The sequence below is a fragment of the Eumetopias jubatus genome, unplaced genomic scaffold, assembly GCF_037043125.1.
Source record: "Eumetopias jubatus isolate StellerSeaLion01/CBP00866 unplaced genomic scaffold, mEumJub1_p1.0 scaffold_2, whole genome shotgun sequence".
Classification (NCBI taxonomy): Eukaryota; Metazoa; Chordata; class Mammalia; order Carnivora; family Otariidae; genus Eumetopias; species Eumetopias jubatus.
Window position 1 is genome coordinate 101,765,398 of NW_028274808.1, and position 17,756 is coordinate 101,783,153.

At 38.7% G+C, this 17,756-nt stretch overlaps 2 pseudogenes; one reads left to right on the forward strand and one right to left on the reverse strand.

Annotated features, from left to right (window-relative positions):
- Positions 1–3,905: 3,905 nt before the first annotated feature.
- LOC114208285 (prefoldin subunit 3 pseudogene) lies at positions 3,906–4,502 on the reverse strand (annotated as a pseudogene).
- Positions 4,503–16,413: 11,911 nt separating this feature from the next.
- LOC114208315 (U2 spliceosomal RNA) lies at positions 16,414–16,521 on the forward strand (annotated as a pseudogene).
- The last annotated feature ends 1,235 nt before the right edge of the window (positions 16,522–17,756 follow it).

Genomic DNA, 17,756 nt, shown 5'->3' on the forward strand with positions numbered 1-17,756 from the left:
AGCACTATTGTGAGTGCTGTTATACAATGCTGCACAAATCACTTGCTTTCAGGGAAATTACATCCAGGAAGTGGAGACAGACCACATCCAAGTAAACAAATTAGTTTCACATAGTGTATACAAGATGTGAGTACAAAGAAGAAAATCAAAAAAGGGAATGTGGTAGAAAATGACTGGGTTTAACTTTAAATGGGGTGATCAGAGAGAAAAACTAAGCAAACAAAAACTTACAGGTTACTGCTTCAATATCAATTTTCTGGTTTTAATAGTATAATATGGTCATGTAAGATGTTGTTAATGGGGAAGTTCCGTAAGAGGTGCACAGAACTCTCTGTACTATTTTTGCAACTTCTTGCTAGTCAGATTATTTCAGTATAAAAAGTTTAAAACTAATAAATAACTTACACATGGTGCTAACATCTATAAAGGAAAGAAAGAGGGGACACTGAGAGTATTGGAGACTTTAGGAAGGGTGATCATGAAAGATAGCTCTGAGGAGGTGATTTTGAGCAGAGATCAGAAAGATGAGCCTAGTCTATTGAGAAGGAAGGGAGTAGCATTTCAGGCAGAATTCCTACAGCTCGCAAAGAAGCTCCAAGGCAAGAAAAAGTTGGCATGCAAAAGGAATTGATAGAAGATACCTTTGAGGGGAGGCACAGCAAAAGAGGGAGAGACTGGTACAGGAGAATAAGGTTGACGGAGTAGGAGAAGCACTTGGGTGTTTTGTACTAGCTGGATTTCGTTCTTTCATGTTTAAGCCTCAATCTACCATACATTGGTTGTTTCGAAGCTAAAACACATACCTTGACTATCACTACATTGTTTATGCTACTACATAAATTACTCATTTATTATCATGTATACCAGCGCTCCACATACTTTAACATACATACAAAGTACTTGGGGGGCTTTTTAAAATACAGATTCTGGGGGCGCCTGGGTGGCTCAGTCGTTAAGCGTCTGCCTTCGGCTCAGGTCATGATTCCGGGGTCCTGTGATCGAGTCCCACATTGGGCTCCCCGCTCAGCGGGAAGCCTGCTTCTCCCTCCCCCACTCCCCCTGCTTGTGTTCCCTCTCTCGCTGGGTCTCTGTCAAATAAATAAATAAAATCTTAAAAAATTCTTTAGAAAATACAGATTCTGTTTCAAGGTATGAGGTGGGATCAGAGATTCTGCCTTTTCAGCAAAATGCCGGACGATATTGCTGCCGCTGTTTCATGCAACCGACTTGGGTATCCAGGTGGTAGTCTGGCGTGAAGGGTTTGGAATATATGCAAAAGTCAATGGGAAGCCATTGAAAGACTGTTTTTTTTTTTTTAAGACTTATTTATTTGAGAGAGAGAGACTGACAGGGAGAGAGCGCGCACACAGGGGGAGGGGGAGAGGCGGACTCCCCACTGAGCAGGGAGCCCGATGCGGGGCTGGATCCCAGGACCCCAGGATCAGGACCAAGCCGAAGGCAGACGCTTAACTGACTGAGCCACCCAGGCGCCCCCATTGAAGGACTTTAAAAGAGACATAATCCAATTTGCTTTATACTGTACTTCAAGCTCCATAAGGCTCATTATATTGTTGGCTCGGGCTCTTCTCTCTCTTCCAGCAGTTACTTAGTAAGAAGGCTGTTTCAAAGTTCTAAGTCACCTTGCATGTTTCAGGTTTCTTCCATGTATTCTCTTTGGGGCTTAAGTCCAGTTAGTGAACTAGGTCAGGTCAGCTAGGTCCAGGTCAGTGGCCTTCAAATGCTCTTGCTCATGTGTTCCTAAAAGATTTTGTAAGCAATATACCCCTACACATTAATATCTTAAATTTTTCATAATATAGATCATTGCAAAGGATACAATTTTCTATACTATCACAAATATTGATTTTTTTAATAACTTTAATAGCACCCTTTTAAATGTATTTAATGGGACCTAAATACTACAGTTATTTATATCAACTATCATTCACTTAAAAATAATAATGGACAAATTTTTCTTTAATAATTGCAAATTATGATTTCTTTTTCTTTCTGAATTTGCAATTTCATCATATTTTCCTTGCAGAATGTTACCTAATATAATATATATTTAATGTTTAAAAGCCTTTTATGGAGTGCCTCTCTTTCTTATCTGCAACAAATAATGTAAATAAATATAGATTTAATTTCTAAAATTTTATGTAACCATAAAGTTTTAATAGTTAACTTTCTCCCCTCTTGAATTCCCATTGAATTATAACTGCAATTATTAATGAAAACCAATTAACCAAAATATTTATTTTATAAAATGTGATAAAAATTATTATATAGTAAGTAAAACGTACTGGAAATGTATCTCTTATTGTGAAAAAAAGTGGCCTTTTTTCGCCAATTAGTTAATGCATCTGTGGATGAATCCTATCGATTGCTTGAAGAAGGCCTGACTATTCCTATTTGTTCATGCGCATTGACATAGGCTCTCAGAAACTTTGTTCATATAAACAAGGAGATAGGGATGAAAGGAGTTTTATTATATCAGTATCACTTAATTCTCTGAATTCCTTTAGAGTTACATGCCAAAAAACACATTATGATCTATTATCAAAATTATTTCTTTGATTAGGTCCCTATAATACTAAGAATTAGAAGCCAATCAGAAATCTCTTGAGTTACAAAATGATTTATTACCTAATTATCAGCCATTCGTTGTTAAAGGAAATTTACCAAAATTTCTCGAATGATATTAGCTATATATTTTTTTAACTTCAGTGTTTTAATATCATGAAATACAAGTACAAAACATTGTACAAGTATGTATTATACTACATGGAGATGGAATAATACATTCGTGTTTTTCTCAGAATCTGTATCACCCAGTGCTAGCCACTGTACTAACAGCTTTCCACAGGGATTTTTCTATTCTTCCTATAAGGTTTAATCACGAATAAAAAAGCTCACGAATCTTTTCAACCACTGCAGATTTATATTTATATTAATATTCCCGTTCGGCTGCTTTGGGGAACAGTTAAGAAATACAAAAGTGCCTTAGCCAAGAGTTTTGAGTGGCTAAAGAATTTTGTTATTTCATGTTGGCCAAGATCTCCCTTATGTTGGCATTGCAAAGACCCCGTGTACTTCTATGGGGTAAGAAAAAGTGTTGTCTCAATAGCCCTCTTACTGTTTAGGAAGGCAAATTGCCATTTCTTGAAAAGTACAGAATAGGGCACCTGGGTGGCTCAGTTGGTTAAGCGACTGCCTTTGGCTCAGGTCATGATCCTGGAGTCTCAGGATCGAGTCCCGCATCAGGCTCCCTGCTCAGCAGGGAGTCTGCTCCTCCCTCTGATCCTCTTCCCTCTCGTGCTCTCTATCTCTCATTCTCTCCCTCTCAAAATAAATAAATAAAATCTTTAAAAAAAAAACGAAAAGTACAGAATATTTTAATAGTTATTGGCTAAGCAGTAATTCATGAAAATCCAGTTATATAAGACAAATAACAGCAACAGAGAGCCATAGGGCCCCACATGTACTAAAGACAGCACGTTTGGAAATATTTAAACTAACTGTTTTTCCTACCTCTACCCTGGTTTAACCACATCAAGTGAAAGTAACATCAGCCAATAAAGAAAAGTGTCCTGAATTCAGCATCCATAGCATACCTCAGCCATTTCAGCTAAGACTTTTTAAATGACAAACCAAAAAAGATGAGGAAAGTAGCATTTACTTTGTTGGAAATAAAATAAAAATTAAAATACTGCTAATTTCATAAAATATTTGAAACTAATTTTGTTTTTATAATAAAATGATGTTTATCTTTTTTTAAGTTTTAATTACCATTCTTGCTGTTAAAAAAAAAAATCAGTCAAAGTGATGTCAACCTTTAGGGATAAACTTTGGGGTATGTAAAATAACATGTTTGGAAAACTGAACCACATTTTTAATTGCCAGCATTATGCTTTGTTCTTGGTAGAATCATCTTTGTTTCTTCTTTTTACATCCCAATTATAAACCCCGGCCATACTGACTTCTGTGGTAGTAAATTGATCTCAAAGAAAGAATCAAGGTCTTCTTCAAGGGAATCAGGATTCTTAGTGGCAGTCGATAAATTCTTTCCCAACAATGCCCGAGCTTCATCAATACCATATTCAAGCATTACATTAGCCCCGAACCACAGACACACTTTATCAGTAGGAGGAACTGAAGCTTTGCCATACAGGTTATCTGCCAGTAAGAATCTGGTTTCCAGTGAACTGGTGGACTCTTTTTTTTCTTCTGCATGTATTTTAGAATTTCTAAAGTCTGCTTAATTTCAGAAATCTGACCTTCCAGCCTCCTTTTCTTTTGAGCAGGGTCGAGTTCCATAAACTTATACTTCTGGTACTGTTCATCCGCTTCTTTAGTAATGTACCTGCAGTCTCATTCCCAGGCTGTTTCATGACAGAATCTACATCTTCCACCAACATGGCCTCAGGAACCCCTAGGTGGAGCTGCTGCTGGTTCCCTGCGGACCCTTCTCCTGAGCCACAACCATCCTTAGCGGAGGTCATTGTGGGGAAGCGTTAACTATATATTTTTTTCACTTGAAGCCACCCGTTGCAGTCACAAAGGGAAAATTAAAATATTCCTAATTTCAGCATATTTTCCATACAATATGTTTGATAAAATGTTTTGTCATGTCATGTGATTTAAATATGTTTTGTCAAAAATCAGAGCTGCAGGTTAAACTTGCTTATCGAAAATGTCCACTTTGAACCTAATTACAAGGTTAGGTTTCATTGTTACCTCAGTTAAGCAAATCAGATTGACTTTCTGTTAAAGAAATAACAAGTCTTACATTTTTAATTCAAGTGAATGTGTTCCTATGCATTTTGAGGGATAATACCACTGAAAAGCAAACTGTAACATAGTTAAAAGTAAAGACATTGAGATTAAAGTCATATAGTCTAATAGAATGTTTTTCATTTTCATAATAAGCTATAAGCTAAGGAATAAGTTTTATGTTAGCTTTCATTATTTAACTTAGAATAATATAATGCAATGGTTAACCCAAATCATTAGTTATTTATAAAGCATGGAGTAAAATAAAAAGAGAGAGAGAAACATGGCATATGTTTTATACTGGGTTCCCCAGAAAGCAGAACCGAAGGCAGAGGTTAAGATCAAATGCTGGGTCAGGAAATAAAGGAGAAGAAAAGCAGGGATGGAACGAAAATGATACAAAAGTTGGCTAACCCTGATCAGTTGCTCTAAGAAATGTGCCTTGACCCTGATGTTTACATCAGCATTTTCAACAGTAGCCAATTATGGAAAGAACCCAAATGTCCATTGACTGATGAATCGATGGACAAAGAAGAAGATGTGATACGTGTGTGTGTGTGTGTGTGTGTGTGTGTAGTGGAATATTACTCAGTCATAAAAATAAATCTTACTATTTGCAACAATGTGGGTGGAGCTAGAGAGTATTATGCTAAGTGAAATAAGTCAGTCAGAAAAAGACAAATACCATATCATTTCACTCATATGTGGAATTTAAGAAACAAAACAAATGAACGTGGGGGAAAAGAAGACGGGAAAAACCACGAAACAGACTCTTAACTATAGAAAACAAACTGATGGTTACCAGAGGGGAGGTGGGTTGGGGGATGGGTGAAATAGGTGATGGGGATTAAGAAAAGCACTTGTGATGAGCACTGGTGTTGTCTGTAAGTGTTGAATCACTAAATTCTACACCCAAAACTAATATAACACTGTATATTACCTAACTGGAATTTAAATAAAAACTTGAAAAAAGAAAAAAAATAGAAAGAAGTGCGCCTTGGGACCATCTATCTGGAAGAAAATGGGGAAGAATTTTTTTTTTTCCTGCCAGATAGTGAGAACAAAGAGTTTACTGTAGCTCTTCCAGATTCCATTTTGCCACACCAGGTCTCCACTGGTTTAAAAAAAAAAAAAAAGTGCCTGGGGTGACATCATTTTCAGAATGATTAAGTAAGGACCTGAGCAGACCCTCTCCCCCACCAAACAATGATTTAACTGGTGAAAATTATAAAGGTCAATCATTCAAAGTCTGGAAATTGTACTAAGAACACGGAGCATGTGAGCAAACATTCTTTCAAGAAAATATGCTAAATCCTGGGTAAGAACAGTGAGTGGCTGGGACATCTGAACCACGATCTGTTCCTTTACATACTCCGCCAGTTCCACATTATGGAAGCTCTACCTCTTGGATGGAATTTGCAACCAAGAATAAGATTCTTCTCCCCCCAGCTCCCAGTCTGGGGCTATGATGACCACAAGAAGGGTAGGCAGGTGGTGTTTCATCTTTTTCAGGCCCATGTTACCGGAGCTCTATTACTGAAGGAATAGAATAGCTCTACTTCTGCAGGGGTATACGGAGTCTCTCTTCCTACACATAGCCTCCCCTCAAGACAGAAACCCTACCCCAGGCATGGCAGGCTGAAAATACTAAGGCTCCAATTTACCCCATCCCCAGCTAGCTGGAAGGGAGGAGGTTCCAGCCTGGGAGGAGCAAGCTGGGAAGACCGGGCTGTGCCCTGATCCCAGTGAGTAGCCACTGGTAGTGGGCGAAGGAGGAGCAGTTTCCTGCCAGAGATCTAGTGCAGTGGCATATGGGTTCTATCCAGGAGGAAAGGCAGGCCAGGGGACAAAGCCTCCACAGCTCTGCCTAAGAGGCCTGCCTTTATTTGGAACAGAGAGTGGAGAACTCTATGCTTAAGGATGTTATTGAAAATAACTAAGATCTTGGTGGAGAACAATTAAGAGAAGGCTGCTTGTTCTCATACAAACTTGCATAGCAGCCAGAAGTTTAATGGAAAGAACCAGGGAAAGAGGCTGTCAAGAAAGCCTTCTTGAGATCATAGACATCTCTGGGGTCAGAAAGATGTGTACATATGCTAGGCTGCACCTACTCAGGAGCAATCAAAGCAAGACATGGGGCAGACTTGAAATCATTCTCCAAGTTGCACACAGGCTTATCAACACAGAGCTGATACAGATGCTGGAATTATCAGATATGAAATTTTAAATAACTATGATTACTATCTCATGGAGTCTAAAGGAAAACATGAAAGAAAATATGGGTAGTATAAAGAGATGAGTGAGAACTCTGAGAAAGAATCAAGGGTAAACTCTAGAAATTCTAGAAATCCAAAACCTTAATGTCTTTCATGGATTCATCAGTAAAGAGCAGGTAACCAAGGAAAGAATCAGGGAGCTTAAAGATAAGTAAATACAAACTTCCCAAATTGAAATGCAAAGAGAAAAAAAGGAATAAAAACAAAAAAATAGAACAAAACATCCAAGAACTGTGGAACAATTATGGCAGCATTATTTATAATAGCTAAAATATGTAAGCAACCCATGTGTTGATCAATAGATGAGTGCATACAGAAGGTGTGAAATATGGGTTATTATATGTATATTACTCAGCCATCAAAAAGAATGAAATCTTGTCATTGCAACAATATGGATGGATCTAGAGGGTATTATGCTCAGTGAAGTAAATCAGACAGAGAAAGACAAATACCATATGATTTCACTCACATGTGGAATCTAAAAAACAAAATAAACAAAAACCCCAAAACAGAAACAGACTCACTTTTTATGAGGAAATATGCAAACTAAAATGATGAATCTCCTAAATTTGACTTAAGTTTTTTATGATCTCTTTTTAGCAGAATCAAAATTATGACTAACCAGGAAGGTGAGCAATAGCAAAAGCTGCCCAACCTCTTCACTTAAATGGCACAGGAAAAATGTATTTCAGTTAATGTACATATACTCAATGTTATTATTCTGGAATTAAAATTTTTCTCTGTTTCAGTCGAGTTTAAACGTTGGACATCCTACCATTGAATTAGTGTTCTAAAATTGCTAACATTTCTCAGAGTAAGTACAATTCTCAATAGCAATTTTTATGGCACCTTCTAAATAATGTCAAGGCCACAAATCAAAGTGTCAGCTCTTTAAGACAAAATATTTTAATTTATTTACCTATTACTTTATACCAAGGATATAATTGTCTAATATACACTTTTATTAAATTCTAATCACATTTTCTCTTCCATAAACTCCCACTTCAATAACATGTAACTGAATTATTCCCCCTTCATACAACTATTATAAGCAGCCCGCTGCTACTTTCTTTCTCCATGCTATAATGGTGATTCTTACAAAAAAAACCAATTATAACATGATTCTTCTCAATTGGTATAAGCTAACTGTGTCCCTAACAGTGGATACAGATGTTGGTTGATACTGAAATCAGGTTGTGTGCTCTCAGGTCCAAAAATGCCTTGAAAGTCCCTCTCTTTTGAGTAGAATTTGAATAAAAGAAAAACTTTAAAAGTATGTAAATATGGAGGTTATACAAGACTCCATTTTATTATGTTATGTTAGTCACCATACAGTATATCGTTAGTTTTTGATGTAGTGTTCCATGATTCATTGTTTGCGTATAACACCCAGTGCTCCATGCAGTACGTGCCCTCCTTCATACCCATCACGGGGCTAACCCATCCCCCCAAACGCTTTCCCTCTAAAACCCTCAGTTTGTTTCTCAGTGTCCATAGTCTCTCACGGTTCGTCTCCCCCTCCGATTTCCCCCCCTTCATTTTTCCCTTCCTACTCTCTTCTTCTTTTTTTTTTTTAACATTATTTAATGTATTGTTTGTTTCGGAGGGTTCCATATCATTTTAGTCTCTTTAAGGAGCATGTTTTTAATATTCAGGAAAAGAAAGCTAGAGTGGTGACGCTGAGCAGCGTAGACATGAAGAACAGGATTGAGTATGGGATTTCCCATGGAACAGACACACACAGTGGGTTTTTTTGTTTTTGTTTTTAAAGATCTCATTTATTTATTTATTTGGGAGGGAGAGAGAGAAAGCATGCAAATGGGAGGGGGTGGACCAGAGCAGAGGGAGAAGGAGAGAAGTAGGCTCCACACTGAGCTCAGAGCCCTGTGTGGGGCTCGATCCCACGAACCTGAGAACATGACCTGAGCAGAGACCAAGAGTCAGATGCTCAACCAACTGAGCCACTCAGGCGCTGCCCCCCCCAATACACAGTGGTTTTAAAGGGTTTTACAAACACGAACCTACTACAAAAATTAGGTTCCTTTCAAAAGCAGTGATGTTGCCTTTTTTTTACCGTGTGTAAATAGTATGCTATACAATTCCAGCTGGAACTGTAACAGAAAATAGGACACCATTAACAAAACCAGCAAGAACTAAGAGTTAACTAAAGAATGTATATGAATAAAAAATTTAAGGATATGAAAGATCTGAGTGAGCAGAGAGCTATGCTCATAACGTTTCAGTTGAACCTAAGTATGGATTATATTAAATAGATAAATCGGTGCAGTCTCTCCTAGGAAATTCAGTTCAAATATGAGTAACTTGACAACTCATAAATTTTATATTGATGAATAGAAGCCTTAATACCTAAATCAATTTAATTAACAAGCAGAAAGCACAGGGGCATGTCCTACTAGATAATAAGACTAAATCAAAGCTTTACTAGGAAAAACAGTATGAGCCGAAGCAGGAACAAATAAGCCGGTGAAACAGAACAGATATTTTGTGTGTGTGTGTGTGTGTGTGTGTGTGTGTGTGTGTGTGTGTGTGTGTAAATTGATATGTGAAATTCACACCCCAAAGCAATGGAGAAGTCAAAGCACTTATTATCGGGGTATTAGAATAACTGGTTCAGTAGATAAAGAAATATACAACTGTATCCTTACCTTATCCATATAAATAATAGACTAGAAGTAAACAATAGCACTAATGGAAGAAAATATAGGAGAATATATTTGTGATATATCGTCACAGACAAGCTTCCTAAACAGGATCCTAAAGGCAAACAATAAGATGAAAAATAGATGTTGATTACATCAAAATTAAAGAAAAAATTAACAATTGCTGTTCAGGGTAAGACACCACAGGTAACATTAGTAGACAGGTGACTGAGAAAAGCATTTGCAGTATTTAAAAACAATGAATCATTAATAACAAAAACAAAACAAAGGGTTGTAAAATCAAAGTGAAGGAATAACTGAAATGGGGATATAACTGAAAAATGGGCATAGGACGCGAATAAACATTCACAGAAGAGGAAGCCCAATACATACCAAAAGATTCCCAAATTCACTAGCAACCAGAGAAGTGGAAATTTTAACAATGTCATGTTAATAATCTATCATGTTACTTAAATTATAAAAATGAATGAATCCAAGGTTTGGTGAGTAATGGTGCACTGCTTGTGGAAGTTCCATTCTGAAAACTATATGAGCATGCTCAAAATAGTTAGATTTAGATCACTTAGATCACTAAGACCCAGGGATTCCCCTCCTGATATATCCCAGAGAAATCTTTTTAACAGTCCTGGATGGGCTATTTTGGAAGATACAGTGGCATTGTCAGGGATCAGGGGAGCTGGAGGCTAGAGGAATGGATGCATAAAATATGATGCACACCAAATAGAAGTTATATTTATGTACAGCAACTTGACAGGTATCAAAATAAGAAAAAGTTGAGGGAAGAATGGGATTTATAGCACAACACATAACTGCATCTCGTACCACATGTTTTACAACAATAAATATGTAGTTAGGAACATTTACCCTTGTATTTGTTTTTAACTAGAATGGGAACCTAAGGTAAGAGAAGAATATAAGTATATGGACAGATACTGATAATGTCCTAAGAACTAAGGAAGAAGACTAACTCAACTCTGTCCTCCAGGCACCAAAAAAGGGAAGAAAATTCAATACATATTACAAATGCACAAGTAGACATAGGAATAGTTCATTCTCATGTATAAGAGTTACACTGCTCATCTAATAAAAATACTTTCAGGCTGTTCTGTGAGCTCCAGCAGCCCTTTACAACAACCAAACAAGAAAATTACTTTGTTTTAAAAACTGAAATTTGGCTTCCTTGTACTGTTTTTGTAAATACTATCCTAGGTGATTCTTCTCACACTTAGTTGCATAGTTTTCAAAAAAGAATCACAAGTCTTTTGCTCAAGATCTCTGAAAAACAAGCCACTCTAGTACCATCTTTGCTGGAGGGATTTTTAAATCTAGTTCTTGACCTAGTTGAGGGTATTGTTTATAGGTTACATGAACCAGATAAGGGTTGCACTGAATGACCTCCAAGGCCCCTTGTAACTCTAAACATCCTAAATTTTGCTCTTCCTCCTACAATTTTGCTCTTCCTCCTGAGAGTTTCAGCCTGTACTGTATTGCTTTATGCTCCAGTGAGAAAAATAATAAATTAAAAGAAACAGCTCAATTGGATGTTTTTTTCTGAATAGAACTAAAATGTCTTTAAATCAGACATTCTTTAGACAGCCATGGAAGATTTCTTAAAACAGTAGTTAATACACATGAGTGTGAGACAAAAGTGGTGAATTTTTCAATCCTGAGAACAACTGGAGACCTTATTTTCAAAATCTGTTCCTGCCCAGTTGTGGCATATTCTTGTTAAAGAAAAAAATACAAATTTTATCACTCTTATTTTATTTTTAATACCTTCACTAGCACTGCAAACTATGATTCCATTTAGAACCAGGGGTTTCAAGAATGATTACATCGAGAACTATAATATACAGTTTGGAAACATTTGCCTCACAAAACTCTGACTCATCTCTGATTAGAAATGAGATGCCAGAGAGGTGAAAGGAAAGGAAGCAGAAATAGTAAAGCAAAAGGAGAAAAAGAGGAAGAGCACATGATGTGACAACCCTGCAACCCAGCACATAAAAGACCTGTGGATCTATTTTCTCATTTCAAGGAGGAGAAGCCCAGCATTCTTTGTCATCCTACCTAGAAATAGAAATGTTAGGAAAAGTATCTCAAGACACGGTCCCAGCACAAATTTGAGAGGAAACTCATCAAGGACGAGGAATGCTGAGCTATTGGTATTTGCTACATGTATCCCAAAGACCTGCCTGATCTTTTTTTCTCTGCAATGGTGCGGAAAGCTATTACGTGCAACAGCAAAGGAATACGGTTGGACTTAACAGAGCCAATGTGTAAATATGTAAGAATATTTCTCACAAGAAAAGCACAGAAAACGAATGAGATGGTTGCTGGGCTGAGTTTTTCATTTTCCTAAAAAGGACTCTGTCTCCTCAGCATGGAACACCAATAGTGGAGTCCATGGCTGTCCCCAGAACAGGCAAACACAGAGGCTTATGTCATTGAATGCACAATGGTTTGCTGAGAAAGACATGTTGATAATGAGAAAATGTTGATGCAACAGGAAGAAAGTAATATAGATGCTAAATGTTTCGTACATTTTTTCCTGTCTGGGGAAAGCTTTACATGTTTCCAAAACTTAATTCCATAGTTACAAGGGCTTATGAAGTGTTGGCTTTTCAATAATTTATCTCCAATATCCAATTCATGCACTGCCCATATGTCAGGGCTTATCTTCAGGGCTCATGAGAGAAAGACCTTGCTACAACTTTACAAAAGAAGGATAATCCTAGATCTTCTGGTGGCAATAGGGTTGGAACTGTGACTTAGAGAAAAGCCAAGAAGCAAACTGAAGTCCCAAGGTGACCCCAGATTCAGGGCCCTTTTCCAGGGATGTGCAGCAGGTTTATATGTTTGAGAGTGTCTGTGTATCATTTCCCTGCAATCCCATAAACCGGTAGCAGAGCAGAAAGCACTGACAGCGGTGATGACATGAAACTTCTTGCCTCTGCCCTTTTCTTCCCTCTGCCCTCCATTACCCCCACTCTCCTGCCCTAAATTTCACAGGCTGCCTGAGAGGATGGTTTCAATTTTAAGGAGAGTCCTGATAAAATCATTTCTGCACAGCACTTTCCTTCTAGGTGTAGAAAGTTCTATTGCACTGGATATGCAGCTTCTCTCAGTCTACCTCTTTATCTCCCCAGCATTCACTGGGATAGTCATAAGCTTTTCCTCCACGTCAATCATATATTTTGCAGCCTTGTCTATACCATGCACTGCTGTTCCTAATTTATTTTTTGTCTTTTAAAACCACTTTATTTTGTGTATCAGTACCACAAAATCAATTTCGCAGTGTGTTGAGTATACCACATTACTTTTGAAAACTTTGTGCCCACCCCCAACAGTCTATTTTGAAAAAAATTCAAACCTATAGAAAAGTTGAATAGTAAAATTAGTACTCATTTATCTTTTTTTTTAAAAAAAGATTTTATTTATTCATTTGACAGAGAGAGACACAGCGAGAGAGGGAACACAAGCAGGGGGAGCAGGAGAGGGAGAAGCAGGCTTCCCATGGAGCAAGGAGCCCGATGTGGGCTCGATCCCAGGACCCTGGGATCATGACCTGAGCCCAAGGCAGATGCTTAACAACTGAGCCACCTAGGCGCGCCAGTACTCATTTATCTTGCGACCTGATTTACCCATTGTTAACACTTTGCCCCATTCCCTTTATCTTACAGGACACTTCATGCCTAAATACTTCAGTAAGTGCCATGAGTAAATACATTCTGCTACATAATCATAACACTATTATTATACCTAAGAGGCATAACACTAACATAGTATTTTTATCTAATATGCCGTCCAATACTCAATTTTCTCCAATCGTCCCCAAAGTGTGCCTTCTACTTGTTTTTTGTTTTGTTTTGGTTTTGCCTTTGTTTTTGATCCAGTGTCCAAAGGCCATGTTTTGCATTTGGTTATCATAACTCTTCAATCATCTTTAATATAGAAGAGCTCCCCGACCTTTTATTTTGCTTTTAATGATTGGCATTTTGGAAAGCTTGTTTTATTGTGGTTTGTTCCATAATTTGGATTTGTATGACTGTTTCCTTGTGTTTAGATTCAGGTTTAACATTCTGGCAAGAGCATAGCATAGATAATGCTATGTCTTTTTAAGCACATAAAAACTAGAGGCAAAAAAATACCTGTTGCATTGTTGATGAGGCCAAGTTTCAACTCTTGGTTATAACGGTGTCTACCACCTTTCTCCATTATAAAACTGTATCTTTTTTTTCTCTTTGTAATGAATAATCTGTGGTGTGATATTTGAAAACTGGATGAATATCCTGTTCTCTAATAATTTTTACCTATAGGTTTTAGCATTCATGAATGATCTCCACCTATGTCAATTGGTTGCAAATGGTGATTTTCCTACTTATCATTTCTACTGCATCTATTAGCTTATATTCTCTTGTAGATAAAGGATTTCCCTTCTCTCTCCTCCCTCCTACTTTTTAAAAAAGAACACTATGGACTTATAACTGTCTTTTTATTCGATGTGTCATAATTTCATTAACATCATTATTTAATTTGATGCCCAGAAAGTCCCGAGTTTGGTGGGAACTCCTTCAAGCTGGAACCTGTGAGCTTTCGAGCACTTTCTTCCTTTGTTAGTAATGAAAACATATTCTAGGCTCACCTTGTACTTTTTCTGCCCCAGATCTGAAATCCATTTCTCCAAGGAGTCCTACTTCCTTTTAATGGAGTTCAGTATTTTAAAAACCAAGATCTAGGAACTAGATGTACTCATTGCTACTGAAATATTATTGCTTCTAGGTCATTTCAGTGGCTAGTGATAGGAAATAAACATATCATACTGACACTTGTGCCATTGTACCGTACTTAGGTGGGCACCAACAAAACTGGTTGACATTAACTGTCCAAATCATTTTGTCTCCTTGATTGTCTCCTATAGTGGATGCTCTCTGGTGGGCATTAAGATGTGATATAAAAATCCTCACACCTTGTGTGCACTTCCATATGTCCATCCATATGCCTCTATGCCAGACCTCCTTGTCACTGATCTTGGCCAAGCCATTGCCCATGAGACCTTTGCCCATTGAGGTAAGCTTTTCCTCATCACTGTCAAGGCCACTCCTGAATGAGGCTATAGTGCAGCTGACTTCCATGTCAACTTGCACCCACAATATGGAGCTGACCCATCTACAAACCAAGGTCAGACTTTTTCCTCCTCCTTCACCTAAGAGAGGGCATGAATGCAACAGCAGTGTGAATCATGGGAGTCTGGGTTACCTGCACATGCAGTTTGCTTTGTGCCCTCTAGCCCTCATAGTGCCCAAACCTGGATGTGCTGCTTCTATTTTATGAGAGATTATTGCTGGCTATTCAATCTTACAAGTTTGTGAGTTCTCACGAGAGGCAATTCTAGATGCATGGTGGCTTGGTTTCCCCATGGTTAGGAATTCCATCTTGACAGGGCCCAAGTAGCATGTCAGGTACATAATTTTCTGCTATCAGTGGCATAGCCTTGCTCCAGAACCTCAGAGGTCTTGTTCTGATTTCCTTGCTAGGGCTTGCTACAAACTCCATGCAGCATCTTTCCTACTACTGATATACTCACACCATAGGTTCTGTGGATCGTGTGGTCCCAGTGGCAGACCTGCTTGCATAGAAGCTTGGACCTATTGCAGAGCCCTTTTTTGCTCTGGGCTCCATTCAAACCTGGCAGCCATTCATCACCCAGTATATGAGTCAGAGAGACCGAAGCTTACCAGTTAATATACTTCTTTTTACTTGGTAGGGAGTATAAGAGGCAGTAATTTGTCTTTTCCTTTTGAAGGGCTGTCCCAACGCAACCCTGACTACTGAAACTTTAAATATTTTACAGATGTAGCATGTCCCTGAAACTCTACAGGTTTTATCTTCCACCCTCTGCAACACATGTGTCTTGCTAATGCCTCCAACACACCAACCAGTTCTTGTTTATGTGGCTTTATCAACATAAATTCGTCAATGTAATGAATTAGTGTGATATTCTGTGGAATGTCTAGATGGTCTGGATGGCTTCAGGCTATATTATGACAGAGGATAAGAAAGCTAACAGAGGTCTGGGACAAAACTGTTCCATGCCATCCTTTTTCCTGACTGGGATAGAAAGGAATATATTCACTAAATCAGTGGCTGCATACCACATACATGAGGCCATATTAATCTTCTCTAGCAAAGATACCACATCTGGCATGGTGGCTGTGATCAGGGGTACTAGTTGGTTGAGCTTGTTTATGGTTATTCTCCAGGATTCATCCAGTTTCTTCAGGGCCTAGACTAGTGAATTAAATGTATAGAGCCCACCACTGCTGCATCCTTTAGAGTCTTAAGATCGGCGCTAATTTCTGCTGCCCTGGGGAGGCATTACTGTACTGTATATCCATTATCTTGGTGGGGGTGCTGGGGAGGTAGTTTAGAGGCTTCCATTTGGTCTTGTCTACTGTTACTTTACTGACCAAGAAACCAATGTGAAGGTTATACTAACTGCCAAGTGTACCAATCTCAATTCAGGGACAGGGGAAATAAACAATGGGTATGAATATGGACTCGGAGAACCCAATGTAAGCCTGGTCTTGACTCACCTAGACACTGGATCCATCCGTTCTTGAACGTCTGGATATTTCCTTTACCTCGGTGCATAATTACCCATATAAGTGACCGTAAGTCTTATTGCTTCTCGGCCTTTTGGCTAAGATCAAGTATAGTATCTGTTCTTATCAGTTTAATAAATGACCATAAGTCTTTTGGGGAAAGGACTAGGAAAATCACCACCCATGTTTACTTGTCATGGTGTTGCAGAGTTCTTCCTTCCAGAGATCCTGCCACTTCTTAAGTCAAAGAATTTTTCATCTGAAAGTTGGCTCAGGTGCAGAACTGGGTAAGGGATCAAACCGCTCACCCCTCGGTTATCTATCCTTCATTGCTTCTGCCAGTATAAGCTAAATAGTTCCCATGTTGGCTGCCAATCCACTTTACCCCTGGGGAAGTTGTATATCACTAATAATCTCTGTAACTTTGTGTGGTTCTGACTCCCTTGGCTTCCCCTCTGATCTGGGGGGTCATTACAATAATTGCTATCCCCTGGCTTCTGGCACTTACGTGCCACCCCAAGCCTTCTATTATTTTGGGATTCTATCATCCCCATTTCTATCAGTAAGCCAAGTTCTGTAACAGACTCTCCTCCCATCAGGGCTGACCCCATTAGAAATTTTTACTGATGCTGGTGTCCCGGTTTGTTCTCATCACCTTGGTAAATGGTATGTCTTCTGGGTCTCCCCATGGAACATAATCATTTGTGGAGTCTTCTCATCATAGTAGTATATCCATTCAAGCATACTCCCTTTCCTGAACTTTTTAATCCCTTGCTCTACTGTCTACCACAGCAACACTGGCATTCCAGGTTTGCTCAGTGTGGGCCATGATGTGGGCATCATGTGGGCAGGTCATTTCCATGCCTCAAGGAGTCATTCTAGGAAGAAGGTCACACCGTCTTCTGGAGTACATGCAAGGCTAATAAATACTGTATCTTGGTAGAGTGTTCTCAAGTCAATAAACTCTTCCCTTGATCAGCACCTTCAGAATCCCATCAATGCATATTCCTTCAGCTCCCAATACCTGTTAGCACAGTCTTGCAGTTGCTCTAGGATATGGTTTCTTTCCTCCCATTATCAGGCCCAGCTCATTTCCAGCTGTGTTTTTTTTTTCTTTCCAGAACTTTGGCTGTTATTTTGTGATTTAACCCAAATCATAGACCTAAAGGGTAGAAGGGAGAAGGGGGGGGGGATCTTAAGGCAGGCATTTGTTGCCTTGTAGGAAAGAGGCCTCTGTGATTATCTTCCAGACTGGTTGGAGTACTCCACTTTAATAGGGAGGAGTGGGACACTGCTACAGGCTCAGAAGGTTTAGGGGAACCTGGGGAGTCAAAGTCTTCAGAAGCATCAGCCCAGCATCTCCATTCCTGAGTCAGTTGCCCAGTTCTCCTCCCGCCAGAGTCTGACCTTAGCATAACTGA